The sequence below is a fragment of the Syngnathus typhle genome, linkage group LG12, assembly GCF_033458585.1.
Source record: "Syngnathus typhle isolate RoL2023-S1 ecotype Sweden linkage group LG12, RoL_Styp_1.0, whole genome shotgun sequence".
NCBI lineage: Eukaryota > Metazoa > Chordata > Actinopteri > Syngnathiformes > Syngnathidae > Syngnathus > Syngnathus typhle.
The window spans coordinates 10522573-10540072 of record NC_083749.1 but is presented as its reverse complement, the minus strand read 5'-3'; the positions used below and the strand labels follow the sequence as shown (position 1 = coordinate 10540072).

General features: G+C 39.6%; 31 non-coding genes across 31 annotated transcripts; all 31 read right to left on the bottom strand.

Annotated features, from left to right (window-relative positions):
* Positions 1-192: 192 nt before the first annotated feature.
* On the bottom strand, positions 193-311 carry LOC133164102 (5S ribosomal RNA). The gene has a single exon (XR_009716626.1). It is a non-coding gene; the product is annotated as a 5S ribosomal RNA (ribosomal RNA).
* A 245-nt stretch (positions 312-556) lies between these two features.
* LOC133164404 (5S ribosomal RNA) lies at positions 557-675 on the bottom strand. Its single transcript, XR_009716917.1, has one exon. It is a non-coding gene; the product is annotated as a 5S ribosomal RNA (ribosomal RNA).
* Positions 676-966: 291 nt separating this feature from the next.
* LOC133164961 (5S ribosomal RNA) lies at positions 967-1085 on the bottom strand. The gene has a single exon (XR_009717439.1). It is a non-coding gene; the product is annotated as a 5S ribosomal RNA (ribosomal RNA).
* A 261-nt stretch (positions 1086-1346) lies between these two features.
* Positions 1347-1465, bottom strand: LOC133164122 (5S ribosomal RNA). The gene has a single exon (XR_009716645.1). It is a non-coding gene; the product is annotated as a 5S ribosomal RNA (ribosomal RNA).
* Positions 1466-1714: 249 nt separating this feature from the next.
* Positions 1715-1833, bottom strand: LOC133164205 (5S ribosomal RNA). The gene has a single exon (XR_009716723.1). It is a non-coding gene; the product is annotated as a 5S ribosomal RNA (ribosomal RNA).
* A 257-nt stretch (positions 1834-2090) lies between these two features.
* LOC133164100 (5S ribosomal RNA) lies at positions 2091-2209 on the bottom strand. The gene has a single exon (XR_009716624.1). It is a non-coding gene; the product is annotated as a 5S ribosomal RNA (ribosomal RNA).
* A 309-nt stretch (positions 2210-2518) lies between these two features.
* On the bottom strand, positions 2519-2637 carry LOC133164495 (5S ribosomal RNA). The gene has a single exon (XR_009717003.1). It is a non-coding gene; the product is annotated as a 5S ribosomal RNA (ribosomal RNA).
* A 515-nt stretch (positions 2638-3152) lies between these two features.
* LOC133164703 (5S ribosomal RNA) lies at positions 3153-3271 on the bottom strand. The gene has a single exon (XR_009717189.1). It is a non-coding gene; the product is annotated as a 5S ribosomal RNA (ribosomal RNA).
* A 240-nt stretch (positions 3272-3511) lies between these two features.
* LOC133164470 (5S ribosomal RNA) lies at positions 3512-3630 on the bottom strand. Its single transcript, XR_009716980.1, has one exon. It is a non-coding gene; the product is annotated as a 5S ribosomal RNA (ribosomal RNA).
* Positions 3631-3919: 289 nt separating this feature from the next.
* LOC133164523 (5S ribosomal RNA) lies at positions 3920-4038 on the bottom strand. Its single transcript, XR_009717029.1, has one exon. It is a non-coding gene; the product is annotated as a 5S ribosomal RNA (ribosomal RNA).
* Positions 4039-4299: 261 nt separating this feature from the next.
* On the bottom strand, positions 4300-4418 carry LOC133164099 (5S ribosomal RNA). The gene has a single exon (XR_009716623.1). It is a non-coding gene; the product is annotated as a 5S ribosomal RNA (ribosomal RNA).
* Positions 4419-4707: 289 nt separating this feature from the next.
* Positions 4708-4826, bottom strand: LOC133164494 (5S ribosomal RNA). The gene has a single exon (XR_009717002.1). It is a non-coding gene; the product is annotated as a 5S ribosomal RNA (ribosomal RNA).
* Positions 4827-5341: 515 nt separating this feature from the next.
* LOC133164702 (5S ribosomal RNA) lies at positions 5342-5460 on the bottom strand. Its single transcript, XR_009717188.1, has one exon. It is a non-coding gene; the product is annotated as a 5S ribosomal RNA (ribosomal RNA).
* A 220-nt stretch (positions 5461-5680) lies between these two features.
* Positions 5681-5799, bottom strand: LOC133164469 (5S ribosomal RNA). Its single transcript, XR_009716979.1, has one exon. It is a non-coding gene; the product is annotated as a 5S ribosomal RNA (ribosomal RNA).
* Positions 5800-6092: 293 nt separating this feature from the next.
* Positions 6093-6211, bottom strand: LOC133164521 (5S ribosomal RNA). Its single transcript, XR_009717028.1, has one exon. It is a non-coding gene; the product is annotated as a 5S ribosomal RNA (ribosomal RNA).
* Positions 6212-6480: 269 nt separating this feature from the next.
* LOC133164217 (5S ribosomal RNA) lies at positions 6481-6599 on the bottom strand. Its single transcript, XR_009716735.1, has one exon. It is a non-coding gene; the product is annotated as a 5S ribosomal RNA (ribosomal RNA).
* Positions 6600-6896: 297 nt separating this feature from the next.
* Positions 6897-7015, bottom strand: LOC133164222 (5S ribosomal RNA). Its single transcript, XR_009716740.1, has one exon. It is a non-coding gene; the product is annotated as a 5S ribosomal RNA (ribosomal RNA).
* Positions 7016-7166: 151 nt separating this feature from the next.
* Positions 7167-7285, bottom strand: LOC133164520 (5S ribosomal RNA). Its single transcript, XR_009717027.1, has one exon. It is a non-coding gene; the product is annotated as a 5S ribosomal RNA (ribosomal RNA).
* A 265-nt stretch (positions 7286-7550) lies between these two features.
* On the bottom strand, positions 7551-7669 carry LOC133164098 (5S ribosomal RNA). The gene has a single exon (XR_009716622.1). It is a non-coding gene; the product is annotated as a 5S ribosomal RNA (ribosomal RNA).
* Positions 7670-7958: 289 nt separating this feature from the next.
* On the bottom strand, positions 7959-8077 carry LOC133164493 (5S ribosomal RNA). The gene has a single exon (XR_009717001.1). It is a non-coding gene; the product is annotated as a 5S ribosomal RNA (ribosomal RNA).
* Positions 8078-8584: 507 nt separating this feature from the next.
* On the bottom strand, positions 8585-8703 carry LOC133164701 (5S ribosomal RNA). Its single transcript, XR_009717187.1, has one exon. It is a non-coding gene; the product is annotated as a 5S ribosomal RNA (ribosomal RNA).
* A 240-nt stretch (positions 8704-8943) lies between these two features.
* LOC133164468 (5S ribosomal RNA) lies at positions 8944-9062 on the bottom strand. The gene has a single exon (XR_009716978.1). It is a non-coding gene; the product is annotated as a 5S ribosomal RNA (ribosomal RNA).
* A 313-nt stretch (positions 9063-9375) lies between these two features.
* On the bottom strand, positions 9376-9494 carry LOC133164518 (5S ribosomal RNA). Its single transcript, XR_009717025.1, has one exon. It is a non-coding gene; the product is annotated as a 5S ribosomal RNA (ribosomal RNA).
* Positions 9495-9771: 277 nt separating this feature from the next.
* Positions 9772-9890, bottom strand: LOC133164216 (5S ribosomal RNA). The gene has a single exon (XR_009716734.1). It is a non-coding gene; the product is annotated as a 5S ribosomal RNA (ribosomal RNA).
* Positions 9891-10183: 293 nt separating this feature from the next.
* LOC133164221 (5S ribosomal RNA) lies at positions 10184-10302 on the bottom strand. Its single transcript, XR_009716739.1, has one exon. It is a non-coding gene; the product is annotated as a 5S ribosomal RNA (ribosomal RNA).
* Positions 10303-10441: 139 nt separating this feature from the next.
* LOC133164491 (5S ribosomal RNA) lies at positions 10442-10560 on the bottom strand. Its single transcript, XR_009716999.1, has one exon. It is a non-coding gene; the product is annotated as a 5S ribosomal RNA (ribosomal RNA).
* A 251-nt stretch (positions 10561-10811) lies between these two features.
* Positions 10812-10930, bottom strand: LOC133164318 (5S ribosomal RNA). Its single transcript, XR_009716833.1, has one exon. It is a non-coding gene; the product is annotated as a 5S ribosomal RNA (ribosomal RNA).
* A 601-nt stretch (positions 10931-11531) lies between these two features.
* On the bottom strand, positions 11532-11650 carry LOC133164700 (5S ribosomal RNA). The gene has a single exon (XR_009717186.1). It is a non-coding gene; the product is annotated as a 5S ribosomal RNA (ribosomal RNA).
* Positions 11651-11898: 248 nt separating this feature from the next.
* On the bottom strand, positions 11899-12017 carry LOC133164465 (5S ribosomal RNA). The gene has a single exon (XR_009716975.1). It is a non-coding gene; the product is annotated as a 5S ribosomal RNA (ribosomal RNA).
* A 341-nt stretch (positions 12018-12358) lies between these two features.
* Positions 12359-12477, bottom strand: LOC133164959 (5S ribosomal RNA). Its single transcript, XR_009717437.1, has one exon. It is a non-coding gene; the product is annotated as a 5S ribosomal RNA (ribosomal RNA).
* A 249-nt stretch (positions 12478-12726) lies between these two features.
* LOC133164121 (5S ribosomal RNA) lies at positions 12727-12845 on the bottom strand. The gene has a single exon (XR_009716644.1). It is a non-coding gene; the product is annotated as a 5S ribosomal RNA (ribosomal RNA).
* Positions 12846-17500: the final 4655 nt, after the last annotated feature.

Here is a 17500-nt window from a genome sequence, read left to right as displayed (position 1 = left end):
AATGTCGGAGTTTAAACTCGGCTTGCAGTTTCCGAATGCCATACGTAATGGGTGTTGTAAGTAAGTAAGTAAGTAAGTTAGTAAGTAAATAAATAAATAAATAAATAAATAAATAAATAAATAAATAAATAAATAAATAAATAAATAAATAAATAAATAAATAAATAAATAAATAAATAAATAAATAAATAAAGCTTACAGCACCTGGTATACCCAGGCGGTCTCCCATCCAAGTACTAACCAGGCCCGACCCTGCTTAGCTTCCGAGATCGGACGAGATCGGGCGTTCTCAGGGTAGTATGGCCGTAAGCCGTGATCACATTAAAAATCGTGCGTTTTATATATAATGCTACGGATGACGCCACTAGGTTGGAAACTCGGGTTATAATTTCAATGTCGGAGTTTAAACTCGGCTTGCAGTTTCCGAATGCCATACGTAATGGGTGTTGTAAGTAAGTAAGTAAGTAAGTTAGTAAGTAAGTAAGTAAGTAAGTAAGTAAGTAAGTAAGTAAGTAAATAAATAAATAAATAAATAAATAAATAAATAAATAAATAAAGCTTACAGCACCTGGTATTCCCAGGCGGTCTCCCATCCAAGTACTAACCAGGCCCGAACCTGCTTAGCTTCCGAGACCGGACGAGATCGGGCGTTCTCAGGGTAGTATGGCCGTAAGCCGTGATCACATTAAAAATCGTGCGTTTTATATATAATGCTACGGATGACGCCACGGTTGGAAACGTGGGTTATAATTTCAATGTCGGAGTTTAAACTCGGCTTGCAGTTTCCGAATGCCATACGTAATGGGTGTTGTAAGTAAGTAAGTAAGTAAGTAAGTAAGTAAGTAAGTAAGTAAGTAAGTAAGTAAGTAAGTAAGTAAGTAAGTAAGTAAGTAAGTAAGTAAGTAAATAAATAAATAAATAAATAAATAAATAAATAAATAAATAAATAAATAAATAAATAAATAAAGCTTACAGCACCTGGTATTCCCAGGCGGTCTCCCATCCAAGTACTAACCAGGCCCGACCCTGCTTAGCTTCCGAGATCGGACGAGATCGGGCGTTCTCAGGGTAGCATGGCCGTAAGCCGTGATCACATTAAAAATCGTGCGTTTTATATATAATGCTACGGATGACGCCATTAGGTTGGAAACTCGGGTTATAATTTCAATGTCGGAGTTTAAACTCGGCTTGCAGTTTCCGAATGCCATACGTAATGGGTGTTGTAAGTAAGTAAGTAAGTAAGTAAGTAAGTAAGTAAGTAAGTAAGTAAGTAAGTAAGTAAATAAATAAATAAATAAATAAATAAATAAATAAATAAATAAATAAATAAATAAATAAATAAATAAAGCTTTCAGCACCTGGTATTCCCAGGCGGTCTCCCATCCAAGTACTAACCAGGCCCGACCCTGCTTAGCTTCCGAGATCGGACGAGATCGGGCGTTCTCAGGGTAGTATGGCCGTAAGCCGTGATCACATTAAAAAATGTGCGTTTTATATATAATCCTACGGATGACGCCACTAGGTTGGAAACTCGGGTTATAATTTCAATGTCGGAGTTTAAACTCGGCTTGCAGTTTCCGAATGCCATACGTAATGGGTGTTGTAAGTAAGTAAGTAAGTAAGTAAGTAAGTAAGTAAGTAAGTAAGTAAGTAAGTAAGTAAGTAAGTAAGTAAGTAAGTAAGTAAGTAAGTAAGTAAATAAATAAATAAATAAAGCTTACAGCACCTGGTATTCCCAGGCGGTCTCCCATCCAAGTACTAACCAGGCCCGACCCTGCTTAGCTTACGAGATCGGACGAGATCGGGCGTTCTCAGGGTAGTATGGCCGTAAGCCGTGATCACGTTAAAAATCGTGCATTTTATATATAATGCTACGGATGACGCCACTAGGTTGGAAACGCGGGTTATAATTTCAATGTCGGAGTTTAAACTCGGCTTGCAGTTTCCGAATGCCATACGTAATGGGTGTTGTAAGTAAGTAAGTAAGTAAGTTAGTAAGTAAATAAATAAATAAATAAATAAATAAATAAATAAATAAATAAATAAATAAATAAATAAATAAATAAATAAATAAATAAATAAATAAATAAAGCTTACAGCACCTGGTATACCCAGGCGGTCTCCCATCCAAGTACTAACCAGGCCCGACCCTGCTTAGCTTCCGAGATCGGACGAGATCGGGCGTTCTCAGGGTAGTATGGCCGTAAGCCGCGATCACATTAAAAATCGTGCGTTTTATATATAATGCTACGGATGACGCCACTAGGTTGGAAACGCGGGTTATAATTTCAATGTCGGAGTTTAAACTCGGCTTGCAGTTTCCGAATGCCATACGTAATGGGTGTTGTAAGTAAGTAAGTAAGTAAGTTAGTAAGTAAGTAAGTAAGTAAGTAAGTAAGTAAATAAATAAATAAATAAATAAATAAATAAATAAATAAATAAATAAATAAATAAATAAATAAATAAATAAATAAATAAATAAATAAATAAATAAATAAATAAATAAATAAATAAATAAAGCTTACAGCACCTGGTATTCCCAGGCGGTCTCCCATCCAAGTACTAACGAGGCCCGACCCTGCTTAGCTGCCGAGATCATACGAGATCGGGCGTTCTCAGGGTAGTATGGCCGTAAGCCGTGATCACATTCAAAATCATGCATTTTATAGACACAATCGCCCCTGAAAGGGCGTTTCATGGAAACATGGTTATCATGAAACGTTATTGACAGCTTTTTATGTGGTAGCACAAATTTGCCATTACGACCTGCATTTTGCTGTATATGTCATGAAAAGTGGAAAAACCCTACATGTAAGCGCAATGTGTTGTTTTGGTTTCTTTTACAAATAAAAACTGCTGCTTTGAGTTCACAGGGAGCCAGCCTCTTTATTCACTGTACATAGTCTGCTCTCTAGCGGTAAAAGACGTGAACTACAATGCTACGGATGACGCCACACAATATAGGTTGGAAACTCGGGTTATAATTTCAATGTCGGAGTTTAAACTCGGTTTGCAGTTTCCGAATGCCATACGTAATGGGTGTTGTAAGTAAGTAAGTAAGTAAGTAAGTAAGTAAGTAAGTAAGTAAATAAATAAATAAATAAATAAATAAATAAATAAATAAATAAATAAATAAATAAATAAATAAATAAAGCTTACAGCACCTGGTATTCCCAGGCGGTCTCCCATCCAAGTACTAACCAGGCCCGACCCTGCTTAGCTTCCGAGATCGGACGAGATCGGGCGTTCTCAGGGTAGTATGGCCGTAAGCCGTGATCACATTAAAAATCGTGCATTTTATATATAATGCTACGGATGACGCCACAGGTTGGAAACTCGGGTTATAATTTCAATGTCGGAGTTTAAACTCGGCTTGCAGTTTCCGAATGCCATACGTAATGGGTGTTGTAAGTAAGTAAGTAAGTAAGTAAGTAAGTAAGTAAGTAAGTAAATAAATAAATAAATAAATAAATAAATAAATAAATAAATAAATAAATAAATAAATAAATAAAGCTTACAGCACCTGGTATACCCAGGCGGTCTCCCATCCAAGTACTAACCAGGCCCGACCCTGCTTAGCTTCCGAGATTGGACGAGATCGGGCGTTCTCAGGGTAGTATGGCCGTAAGCCGTGATCACATTAAAAATCGTGCGTTTTATATATAATGCTACGGATGACGCCACTAGGTTGGAAACGCGGGTTATAATTTCAATGTCGGAGTTTAAACTCGGCTTGCAGTTTCCGAATGCCATACGTAATGGGTGTTGTAAGTAAGTAAGTAAGTAAGTTAGTAAGTAAGTAAGTAAGTAAGTAAGTAAGTAAGTAAGTAAGTAAGTAAGTAAGTAAATAAATAAATAAATAAATAAATAAATAAATAAATAAATAAATAAATAAATAAATAAATAAATAAATAAATAAAGCTTACAGCACCTGGTATTCCCAGGCGGTCTCCCATCCAAGTACTAACGAGGCCCGACCCTGCTTAGCTGCCGAGATCATACGAGATCGGGCGTTCTCAGGGTAGTATAGCCGTAAGCCGTGATCACATTAAAAATCGTGCGTTTTATATATAATGCTACGGATGACGCCACTAGGTTGGAAACGCGGGTTATAATTTCAATGTCGGAGTTTAAACTCGGCTTGCAGTTTCCGAATGCCATACGTAATGGGTGTTGTAAGTAAGTAAGTAAGTAAGTTAGTAAGTAAATAAATAAATAAATAAATAAATAAATAAATAAATAAATAAATAAATAAATAAATAAATAAATAAATAAATAAATAAATAAATAAATAAATAAAGCTTACAGCACCTGGTATACCCAGGCGGTCTCCCATCCAAGTACTAACCAGGCCCGACCCTGCTTAGCTTCCGAGATCGGACGAGATCGGGCGTTCTCAGGGTAGTATGGCCGTAAGCCGCGATCACATTAAAAATCGTGCGTTTTATATATAATGCTACGGATGACGCCACTAGGTTGGAAACGCGGGTTATAATTTCAATGTCGGAGTTTAAACTCGGCTTGCAGTTTCCGAATGCCATACGTAATGGGTGTTGTAAGTAAGTAAGTAAGTAAGTTAGTAAGTAAGTAAGTAAGTAAGTAAGTAAGTAAATAAATAAATAAATAAATAAATAAATAAATAAATAAATAAATAAATAAATAAATAAATAAATAAATAAATAAATAAATAAATAAATAAATAAATAAAGCTTACAGCACCTGGTATTCCCAGGCGGTCTCCCATCCAAGTACTAACGAGGCCCGACCCTGCTTAGCTGCCGAGATCATACGAGATCGGGCGTTCTCAGGGTAGTATGGCCGTAAGCCGTGATCACATTCAAAATCATGCATTTTATAGACACAATCGCCCCTGAAAGGGCGTTTCATGGAAACATGGTTATCATGAAACGTTATTGACAGCTTTTTATGTGGTAGCACAAATTTGCCATTACGACCTGCATTTTGCTGTATATGTCATGAAAAGTGGAAAAACCCTACATGTAAGCGCAATGTGTTGTTTTGGTTTCTTTTACAAATAAAAACTGCTGCTTTGAGTTCACAGGGAGCCAGCCTCTTTATTCACTGTACATAGTCTGCTCTCTAGCGGTAAAAGACGTGAACTACAATGCTACGGATGACGCCACACAATATAGGTTGGAAACTCGGGTTATAATTTCAATGTCGGAGTTTAAACTCGGTTTGCAGTTTCCGAATGCCATACGTAATGGGTGTTGTAAGTAAGTAAGTAAGTAAGTAAGTAAGTAAGTAAGTAAGTAAATAAATAAATAAATAAATAAATAAATAAATAAATAAATAAATAAATAAATAAATAAATAAATAAAGCTTACAGCACCTGGTATTCCCAGGCGGTCTCCCATCCAAGTACTAACCAGGCCCGACCCTGCTTAGCTTCCGAGATCGGACGAGATCGGGCGTTCTCAGGGTAGTATGGCCGTAAGCCGTGATCACATTAAAAATCGTGCATTTTATATATAATGCTACGGATGACGCCACAGGTTGGAAACTCGGGTTATAATTTCAATGTCGGAGTTTAAACTCGGCTTGCAGTTTCCGAATGCCATACGTAATGGGTGTTGTAAGTAAGTAAGTAAGTAAGTAAGTAAGTAAGTAAATAAATAAATAAATAAATAAATAAATAAATAAATAAATAAATAAATAAAGCTTACAGCACCTGGTATACCCAGGCGGTCTCCCATCCAAGTACTAACCAGGCCCGACCCTGCTTAGCTTCCGAGATTGGACGAGATCGGGCGTTCTCAGGGTAGTATGGCCGTAAGCCGTGATCACATTAAAAATCGTGCGTTTTATATATAATGCTACGGATGACGCCACTAGGTTGGAAACGCGGGTTATAATTTCAATGTCGGAGTTTAAACTCGGCTTGCAGTTTCCGAATGCCATACGTAATGGGTGTTGTAAGTAAGTAAGTAAGTAAGTTAGTAAGTAAGTAAGTAAGTAAGTAAGTAAGTAAGTAAGTAAGTAAGTAAGTAAGTAAATAAATAAATAAATAAATAAATAAATAAATAAATAAATAAATAAATAAATAAATAAATAAATAAATAAATAAATAAAGCTTACAGCACCTGGTATTCCCAGGCGGTCTCCCATCCAAGTACTAACGAGGCCCGACCCTGCTTAGCTGCCGAGATCATACGAGATCGGGCGTTCTCAGGGTAGTATAGCCGTAAGCCGTGATCACATTAAAAATCGTGCGTTTTATATATAATGCTACGGATGACGCCACTAGGTTGGAAACGCGGGTTATAATTTCAATGTCGGAGTTTAAACTCGGCTTGCAGTTTCCGAATGCCATACGTAATGGGTGTTGTAAGTAAGTAAGTAAGTAAGTAAGTAAGTAAGTAAGTAAGTAAGTAAGTAAGTAAGTAAGTAAGTAAGTAAGTAAGTAAGTAAGTAAGTAAATAAATAAATAAATAAATAAATAAATAAATAAATAAATAAAGCTTACAGCACCTGGTATTCCCAGGCGGTCTCCCATCCAAGTACTAACCAGGCCCGACCCTGCTTAGCTTCCGAGATCAGACGAGATCGGGCGTTCTCAGGGTAGCATAGCCGTAAGCCGTGATCACATTAAAAATCGTGCGTTTTATATATAATGCTACGGATGACGCCACTAGGTTGGAAACTCGGGTTATAATTTCAATGTCGGAGTTTAAACTCGGCTTGCAGTTTCCGAATGCCATACGTAATGGGTGTTGTAAGTAAGTAAGTAAGTAAGTAAGTAAGTAAGTAAGTAAGTAAGTAAGTAAGTAAGTAAGTAAGTAAGTAAGTAAGTAAGTAAGTAAGTAAGTAAGTAAGTAAGTAAGTAAGTAAGTAAATAAATAAATAAATAAATAAATAAATAAATAAATAAATAAAGCTTACAGCACCTGGTATTCCCAGGCGGTCTCCCATCCAAGTACTAACCAGGCCCGACCCTGCTTAGCTTCCGAGATCAGACGAGATCGGGCTTTCTCAGGGTAGTATGGCCGTAAGCCGGGATCACATTAAAAATCGTAAGTAAGTAAGTAAGTAAATAAATAAGTAAGTAAATAAATAAATAAATAAATAAATAAATAAATAAATAAATAAATAAATAAATAAATAAATAAATAAATAAATAAATAAATAAATAAATAAATAAATAAAGCTTACAGCACCTGGTATTCCCAGGCGGTCTCCCATCCAAGTACTAACGAGGCCCGACCCTGCTTAGCTGCCGAGATCATACGAGATCGGGCGTTCTCAGGGTAGTATAGCCGTAAGCCGTGATCACATTAAAAATCGTGCGTTTTATATATAATGCTACGGATGACGCCACTAGGTTGGAAACGCGGGTTATAATTTCAATGTCGGAGTTTAAACTCGGCTTGCAGTTTCCGAATGCCATACGTAATGGGTGTTGTAAGTAAGTAAGTAAGTAAGTTAGTAAGTAAATAAATAAATAAATAAATAAATAAATAAATAAATAAATAAATAAATAAATAAATAAATAAATAAATAAATAAATAAATAAATAAATAAATAAATAAAGCTTACAGCACCTGGTATACCCAGGCGGTCTCCCATCCAAGTACTAACCAGGCCCGACCCTGCTTAGCTTCCGAGATCGGACGAGATCGGGCGTTCTCAGGGTAGTATGGCCGTAAGCCGCGATCACATTAAAAATCGTGCGTTTTATATATAATGCTACGGATGACGCCACTAGGTTGGAAACGCGGGTTATAATTTCAATGTCGGAGTTTAAACTCGGCTTGCAGTTTCCGAATGCCATACGTAATGGGTGTTGTAAGTAAGTAAGTAAGTAAGTTAGTAAGTAAGTAAGTAAGTAAGTAAGTAAGTAAATAAATAAATAAATAAATAAATAAATAAATAAATAAATAAATAAATAAATAAATAAATAAATAAATAAATAAATAAATAAATAAATAAATAAATAAAGCTTACAGCACCTGGTATTCCCAGGCGGTCTCCCATCCAAGTACTAACGAGGCCCGACCCTGCTTAGCTGCCGAGATCATACGAGATCGGGCGTTCTCAGGGTAGTATGGCCGTAAGCCGTGATCACATTCAAAATCATGCATTTTATAGACACAATCGCCCCTGAAAGGGCGTTTCATGGAAACATGGTTATCATGAAACGTTATTGACAGCTTTTTATGTGGTAGCACAAATTTGCCATTACGACCTGCATTTTGCTGTATATGTCATGAAAAGTGGAAAAACCCTACATGTAAGCGCAATGTGTTGTTTTGGTTTCTTTTACAAATAAAAACTGCTGCTTTGAGTTCACAGGGAGCCAGCCTCTTTATTCACTGTACATAGTCTGCTCTCTAGCGGTAAAAGACGTGAACTACAATGCTACGGATGACGCCACACAATATAGGTTGGAAACTCGGGTTATAATTTCAATGTCGGAGTTTAAACTCGGTTTGCAGTTTCCGAATGCCATACGTAATGGGTGTTGTAAGTAAGTAAGTAAGTAAGTAAGTAAGTAAGTAAGTAAGTAAATAAATAAATAAATAAATAAATAAATAAATAAATAAATAAATAAATAAATAAATAAAGCTTACAGCACCTGGTATTCCCAGGCGGTCTCCCATCCAAGTACTAACCAGGCCCGACCCTGCTTAGCTTCCGAGATCGGACGAGATCGGGCGTTCTCAGGGTAGTATGGCCGTAAGCCGTGATCACATTAAAAATCGTGCATTTTATATATAATGCTACGGATGACGCCACAGGTTGGAAACTCGGGTTATAATTTCAATGTCGGAGTTTAAACTCGGCTTGCAGTTTCCGAATGCCATACGTAATGGGTGTTGTAAGTAAGTAAGTAAGTAAGTAAGTAAGTAAGTAAATAAATAAATAAATAAATAAATAAATAAATAAATAAATAAATAAATAAATAAATAAATAAATAAATAAAGCTTACAGCACCTGGTATACCCAGGCGGTCTCCCATCCAAGTACTAACCAGGCCCGACCCTGCTTAGCTTCCGAGATTGGACGAGATCGGGCGTTCTCAGGGTAGTATGGCCGTAAGCCGTGATCACATTAAAAATCGTGCGTTTTATATATAATGCTACGGATGACGCCACTAGGTTGGAAACGCGGGTTATAATTTCAATGTCGGAGTTTAAACTCGGCTTGCAGTTTCCGAATGCCATACGTAATGGGTGTTGTAAGTAAGTAAGTAAGTAAGTTAGTAAGTAAGTAAGTAAGTAAGTAAGTAAGTAAGTAAGTAAGTAAGTAAGTAAATAAATAAATAAATAAATAAATAAATAAATAAATAAATAAATAAATAAATAAATAAATAAATAAATAAATAAATAAATAAATAAATAAATAAATAAATAAAGCTTACAGCACCTGGTATTCCCAGGCGGTCTCCCATCCAAGTACTAACGAGGCCCGACCCTGCTTAGCTGCCGAGATCATACGAGATCGGGCGTTCTCAGGGTAGTATAGCCGTAAGCCGTGATCACATTAAAAATCGTGCGTTTTATATATAATGCTACGGATGACGCCACTAGGTTGGAAACGCGGGTTATAATTTCAATGTCGGAGTTTAAACTCGGCTTGCAGTTTCCGAATGCCATACGTAATGGGTGTTGTAAGTAAGTAAGTAAGTAAGTAAGTAAGTAAGTAAGTAAGTAAGTAAGTAAGTAAGTAAGTAAGTAAGTAAGTAAGTAAGTAAGTAAGTAAGTAAGTAAATAAATAAATAAATAAATAAATAAATAAATAAATAAATAAAGCTTACAGCACCTGGTATTCCCAGGCGGTCTCCCATCCAAGTACTAACCAGGCCCGACCCTGCTTAGCTTCCGAGATCAGACGAGATCGGGCGTTCTCAGGGTAGCATAGCCGTAAGCCGTGATCACATTAAAAATCGTGCGTTTTATATATAATGCTACGGATGACGCCACTAGGTTGGAAACTCGGGTTATAATTTCAATGTCGGAGTTTAAACTCGGCTTGCAGTTTCCGAATGCCATACGTAATGGGTGTTGTAAGTAAGTAAGTAAGTAAGTAAGTAAGTAAGTAAGTAAGTAAGTAAGTAAGTAAGTAAGTAAGTAAGTAAGTAAGTAAGTAAGTAAGTAAGTAAGTAAGTAAGTAAGTAAGTAAGTAAATAAATAAATAAATAAATAAATAAATAAATAAATAAAGCTTACAGCACCTGGTATTCCCAGGCGGTCTCCCATCCAAGTACTAACCAGGCCCGACCCTGCTTAGCTTCCGAGATCAGACGAGATCGGGCTTTCTCAGGGTAGTATGGCCGTAAGCCGGGATCACATTAAAAATCGTAAGTAAGTAAGTAAGTAAATAAATAAGTAAGTAAATAAATAAATAAATAAATAAATAAATAAATAAATAAATAAATAAATAAATAAATAAATAAATAAATAAATAAATAAATAAATAAAGCTTACACCACCTGGTATTCCCAGGCGGTCTCCCATCCAAGTACTAACCAGTCCCGACCCTGCTTAGCTTCCGAGATCGGACGAGATCGGGCGTTCTCAGGGTAGTATGGCCGTAAGCCGTGATCACATTAAAAATTGTGCGTTTTATATATAATGCTACGGATGACGCCACGGTTGGAAACGCGGGTTGTGATTTCAATGTCGGAGTTTAAACTCGGCTTGCAGTTTCCGAATGCCATACGTAATGGGTGTTGTAAGTAAGTAAGTAAGTAAGTTAGTAAGTAAGTAAGTAAGTAAGTAAGTAAGTAAGTAAGTAAGTAAGTAAATAAATAAATAAATAAATAAATAAATAAATAAATAAATAAATAAAGCGAACAGCACCTGGTATTCCCAGGCGGTCTCCCATCCAAGTACTAACCAGGCCCGACCCTGCTTAGCTTCCGAGATCGGACGAGATCGGGCGTTCTCAGGGTAGTATGGCCGTAAGCCGTGATCACATTCAAAATCATGCATTTTATAGACACAATCGCCCCTGAAAGGGCGTTTCATGGAAACATGGTTATCATGAAACGTTATTGACAGCTTTTTATGTGGTAGCACAAATTTGCCATTACGACCTGCATTTTGCTGTATATGTCATGAAAAGTGGAAAAACCCTACATGTAAGCGCAATGTGTTGTTTTGGTTTCTTTTACAAATAAAAACTGCTGCTTTGAGTTCACAGGGAGCCAGCCTCTTTATTCACTGTACATAGTCTGCTCTCTAGCGGTAAAAGACGTGAACTACAATGCTACGGATGACGCCACACAATATAGGTTGGAAACTCGGGTTATAATTTCAATGTCGGAGTTTAAACTCGGTTTGCAGTTTCCGAATGCCATGCTTTGAGAATAATTGTCAATTTCTGTCTATGTGAAGCCCTTTGAGACTGCTTGTGATTTAGGGCTATACAAATAAACTTGACTTGACTTGACTACGTAATGGGTGTTGTAAGTAAGTAAGTAAGTAAGTAAGTAAGTAAGTAAGTAAGTAAGTAAGTAAATAAATAAATAAATAAATAAATAAATAAATAAATAAATAAATAAATAAAGCTTACAGCACCTGGTATTCCCAGGCGGTCTCCCATCCAAGTACTAACCAGGCCCGACCCTGCTTAGCTTCCGAGATCGGACGAGATCGGGCGTTCTCAGGGTAGTATGGCCGTAAGCCGTGATCACATTAAAAATCGTGCATTTTATATATAATGCTACGGATGACGCCACAGGTTGGAAACTCGGGTTATAATTTCAATGTCGGAGTTTAAACTCGGCTTGCAGTTTCCGAATGCCATACGTAATGGGTGTTGTAAGTAAGTAAGTAAGTAAGTAAGTAAGTAAGTAAGTAAGTAAATAAATAAATAAATAAATAAATAAATAAATAAATAAATAAACAAATAAATAAATAAATAAATAAATAAAGCTTTCAGCACCTGGTATTCCCAGGCGGTCTCCCATCCAAGTACTAACCAGGCCCGACCCTGCTTAGCTTACGAGATCGGACGAGATCGGGCGTTCTCAGGGTAGTATGGCCGTAAGCCGTGATCACGTTAAAAATCGTGCGTTTTATATATAATGCTACGGATGACGCCACTAGGTTGGAAACTCGGGTTATAATTTCAATGTCGGAGTTTAAACTCGGCTTGCAGTTTCCGAATGCCATACGTAATGGGTGTTGTAAGTAAGTAAGTAAGTAAGTAAGTAAGTAAGTAAGTAAGTAAGTAAGTAAGTAAGTAAGTAAGTAAGTAAGTAAGTAAGTAAGTAAGTAAGTAAGTAAGTAAGTAAGTAAGTAAGTAAGTAAGTAAGTAAGTAAGTAAGTAAGTAAGTAAGTAAGTAAGTAAATAAATAAATAAATAAATAAATAAATAAATAAATAAATAAAGCTTACAGCACCTGGTATTCCCAGGCGGTCTCCCATCCAAGTACTAACCAGGCCCGACCCTGCTTAGCTTCCGAGATCGGACGAGATCGGGCGTTCTCAGGGTAGCATGGCCGTAAGCCGTGATCACATTAAAAATCGTGCGTTTTATATATAATGCTACGGATGACGCCATTAGGTTGGAAACTCGGGTTATAATTTCAATGTCGGAGTTTAAACTCGGCTTGCAGTTTCCGAATGCCATACGTAATGGGTGTTGTAAGTAAGTAAGTAAGTAAGTAAATAAATAAATAAATAAACAAATAAATAAATAAATAAATAAATAAATAAATAAATAAATAAATAAACAAATAAATAAATAAATAAATAAAGCTTTCAGCACCTGGTATTCCCAGGCGGTCTCCCATCCAAGTACTAACCAGGCCCGACCCTGCTTAGCTTCCGAGATCGGACGAGATCGGGCGTTCTCAGGGTAGTATGGCCGTAAGCCGTGATCACATTAAAAAATGTGTGTTTTATATATAATGCTACGGATGACGCCACTAGGTTGGAAACTCGGGTTATAATTTCAATGTCGGAGTTTAAACTCGGCTTGCAGTTTCCGAATGCCATACGTAATGGGTGTGTTGTGACTTTATGCTCTGATACACTGTTGTAGTGTTGTCACTAACGGTGGGTTGCTTACTGGTTGTTTCACCAATAATACACGGAGGCAAGGATGCAGTACAAGTCGATCTTTTACTGCCCGCTCAGTCAACATCTCCCCGACTCTCAATACAGACAGACCACACAGTCGAGCACCGAGTGCTCGATTCCAATCTACCACATCCCTCTTTTCCAACTGAGAAGTAGCTTATCTAGTATCGGTTACCTTAACTCTTTGGTATCAACATTGATCACAATTTCGACATGCATATATCAATTACAAACAAATCATGTTTCAACAACCCAAATGGCTTTCAACAATCTTTTTTTTTTTTCCTTCCGAACCTATAACATTTTATAACACTTCACGATAAACACAAAACATCCACACTTTAATTTCTCCATCACTTTCTTTCTTAACATTGAGTAACAACATCACTTTGTCATTCAGTGTACCTGGCAGGGCGCCTAACTGCTCTGCCACTCCTGGTATAGCATGTGGGCATGCTGTCCACAGGCACAGGACAAGGGTTGCGTGGTACCGGTTCCAGTGGTGGTGAGTCCACTGTTGCAGTAGCCTGAGTATGTTGAAACTCAGAGTCCAAATGTTCATCAGGGTGAGAGTCTTTGAACAGGCTTGGGTGTATCTTTCTCAGATGTCGCCTGTTCCTCCTGCGTGTCCTCCCTGCCGGTGTCTGTACAGTGTAGGAGCGTGGTTCATCTCGCTGCCTGATGACAACCGCTGGCTCCCAGCCGCGTCGCGTCTGCATGTGCACCGTGTCTCCTGGGGTCAGCACTGGCAGTTGCTTTGCACGCTGGTCGTAGTGTTGCTTTTGCCGGGACTGCAAGTCCTGTATTCTTTCGAGAATATGCTGTGGGGATGACTGTTTCAGCACAGCACTGGAACATGGAAGTGTGCTGCGCAGGACTCTACCCATCAACATTTGTGCAGGTGTCAGGTTTAGTCCTGTCACCGGTGTGTTTCTCAGCGACAGCAACACTAGATGTGGGTCAGTGCCAGTCTGCACTGCTTTCTTCAGCGCGTGTTTTACCGTCTTTATGGCCCGCTCCGCCATTCCATTTGAAGAGGGAAAACCTGGGCTGGAGTGTGTGAGCTTGAACTCCCATGAAGCTGCAAATGACTGCATCTCATAGCTGGCGAATGGGACATGATCACTCACTACCTCCTTAGGTATCCCATGTCTGGCAAAGACAGACTTCATCTTCTGAATCACCGTGCGAGCTGTTTTATCAGTCAGGTTGAGCACTTCTGGATATTTTGTCAGGTAATCCACCAACAGCAGGTATGACTGACCATGCAGCTCGAAGATGTCAGCTCCAACTTTCATCCATGGCAGTTCAGGAACCTGGTGTGGAATGAGTGGCTCAGCCTGGTGTCTGGGCTGTAGCTGCTGGCACTGCACACATTTTTCCACCATTGTCTCTATGTCTCGTGTCATGCCAGGCCAGTAAAGGACTTTTCTCGCTTTAGCTTTAGTACGCTGCACGCCTTGGTGTGCAAGGTGCAGCTTCTCCAAAATCACTCTCTTGAAGCACTCGGGTATTATGATTTTGTCTCCGACCATCACAATGTCATTCACGATGCTGATATTGTCCCTCATTGGCCAGTAACTGTGTAGTTTACTGTCCAGACTTTTCTTTTTCATGGGCCAACCCTTCAAGTGTCTCTCACATACAGCTTGTAACACGCCATCTGCTGCCGTTGCTGATTTCAGCTGGCTAAGTGTTTCGTTACTCAACGCGTCTGTGGCTTCCAAGGCATACACAACTCTCTCATCACAAGGGTTCTCATTGAGATTGCCACTGTCATTGCACGCTGTGGCGCGTGAGAGCGTGTCCGCGATGTACATGTGTTTGCCTGGTGTATATGTCACATTCAAATCATACCTCTGTAGTTGTAGAAGCATCCCTTGCAGCCGTGCTGGCGCTTTGCTCAGTGGTTTGCGCACAATGACCTCCAAAGGTTTGTGATCAGACTGCACTGTTACTGTTCTTCCGTAAACATACTGGTGAAACCTTTTAGCAGCAAACACTATGGCAAGTAACTCTTTCTCGATTTGCGCATATCTTTTTTCAGTGTCCGTGAGCGCTCTTGATGCATAGCACACCGGGTGGCCATCCTGCAGCAGACAGGCTCCCAGCCCATCCTTTGAGGAATCTGCTTGCAGAGTCAGCGGCTGCTTGTGATCGTAGTACCTCAGAACAGGCGCTTGTGTGAGGGTAGACTTCAGCGTCTGTAGTGCTGCGCTGTGGTGTGGGCACCACTGCCATGCTACGTCCTTCTTTAGCAGCTGTCTGAGGGGTGCCGTGAGTGAGGCTTCATTTGGTATGTACTGCGCCAGGAATTTTGTCATTCCCAGCAGGCGTTGGAGACTTTGTTTGTCGTCCGGGGTCGGCATGTCGACAATCGCTTTGATCTTGGCGTCATCAGCCCTCTGTCCTGCTGCCGTGATGATGTGTCCCATATATTTTACTGTGTTCACTTTGAACTGGATTTTGTCTTTGTTAAATTTCACATTGGCAGACTTTGCTCTCTCCATTACTTTCTGCAGGATTTCATCATGTTCTTGCTCTGACGATGCTGCTATAATCATGTCGTCTGCTATGACGTACACACCTGGAATGTCGCCGAAGGTCTCACAATTCTTTTGTTGAAAGACTTCACTGGCCGACTTAATCCCAAATGGTAGCCTGAGGAAGCGAAAGCGTCCCCACGGCGTGTTGAAGGTGCAGAGCTTAGATGATGGCTCATCTAGCTTGATCTGCCAGTACCCATCCTTCTCATCCAAGATGGAGAAGACGGATTTTCCAGCCAGTCTGCTGCGCACATCTTCAGGAGTAGGAATGGAGTAATGCTGGCGCTTGACTGCCTCATTCAGGTTGCAAGGATCCAAACACACCCTCAGCGACCCGTTCTTTTTCTTAGTGGCAACAAGACTGTTCACCCATTCTGTTGGTTCATTCACCGGTGTTATCACTTTTCTGTTTTGTAAGTCTTTGATTGTCACTTTCAGCGCATCCATGATGGAGAGGGGTACATTCCTGCATGCGTGAATCACAGGAGTGACGCTGGGGTCGACGTGTATGTGATGAACTCCAGGAAATTCCCCCAATCCTGTGAATACATCAGCATATCTTAGTAGTAGCTCCTCTTTGGTGGCTGGCGGTTGTTGTTGTTGTGGAGCCTTTGCCGCGAGCGACCCCATCCTCTTCACCAGTTGCAGCTCTTCACAAGCCTCCCCTCCTAGAATTGGCTTGTCTGCTTGGCTACTCACGTGGAAGTCCAGCACAGCCTTGCGTTTAGACGTTCTGCATTCTAAAGATGCAACACCATCTGCTGTCAGGCGTGCCCCTCCAAAAGCTATCAACATAGTCTTTGTTGGACGCAGCTGAACGGGACCTGGTAGCTGCTGGTATAGCTGCCTGGGCAGCACATTAGCGTCAGCACCAGTGTCCAGCTTGAAGTCAATTGCAACACCTCTGATCGTGGCTGTTTCGCGCCATACAGTGTCCTTTGTTTGGTGTGCTGTTTTCTTGGTTCCATTTCCAATCATGCCTATGTATAAACAGTCCATTTCTTTTTCTAAATTGTTTACAGTCTTTGTCTTACAATGGCTATTTTTCTCATAGCCACCCCTACACACCTTTGAAAAGTGGTTATTTTTTCCACATTTATGACACACAGCGCCGTAAGCTGGGCATTGACGAGGCTCGTGCTTGTTTCCGCATTTACGGCACACAGTCATTACCTGCTTCTTGTAGCTTGGTTTGTTCTTGTCCCAGCTGCGTGTTTGCACTCTTGCTCTATTTAACGCATCCACTGAGGCATCATGGACAACAGGTGACGCTTGCATCGCTTGTATTTGTGACTTGGCGAGTTCTGCTGATCTACATGTTTCCATTGCTCTGCGTAAAGTAAGTGCATTATCACGTAACAGTCTCTCTTTCAGATGGGTATCACTAATGCTGAACACCAATTTATCCCTTATCATGTCATCTTCATGTCTTCCAAACTCACAGTTCTTGCTCTTCTGACGTAGTTCTGTGATGAATCTGTCCACCGATATTCCTGATGACATTGTGTGTGACCAAAACTGATGGCGTTCAAAAACAACGTTCTTTTGTGGACTGCAGTAGCCTCTGAATGCTTCCAAAACTTCCTCCATCGTTGCTTCCTCCCCTTCTGGGGTAATGGCAAGTGTATTATACACTTCCAGCGCCTCTTCGCCGACAGTGTGGAGCAGGATGGCAATTTTAACCCCCTCATTTTTATCCACCGCGCCAGAAGCAACCATATAGAGCTGGAAACGCTGCTCCCACCTGCGCCAGTTTTCAGCGAGGTTCCCCGTGATTATCAGCGGAGACGGTGGCCTGAACTGCTCCATGTCGGCTGTGTTAGCTCCCGTTAGCTTGCCGCTTATCTTCGGTCAACACGTGTTGAATACTGTCCTTGACTTACTCCGTAACTCCGTCTTCTG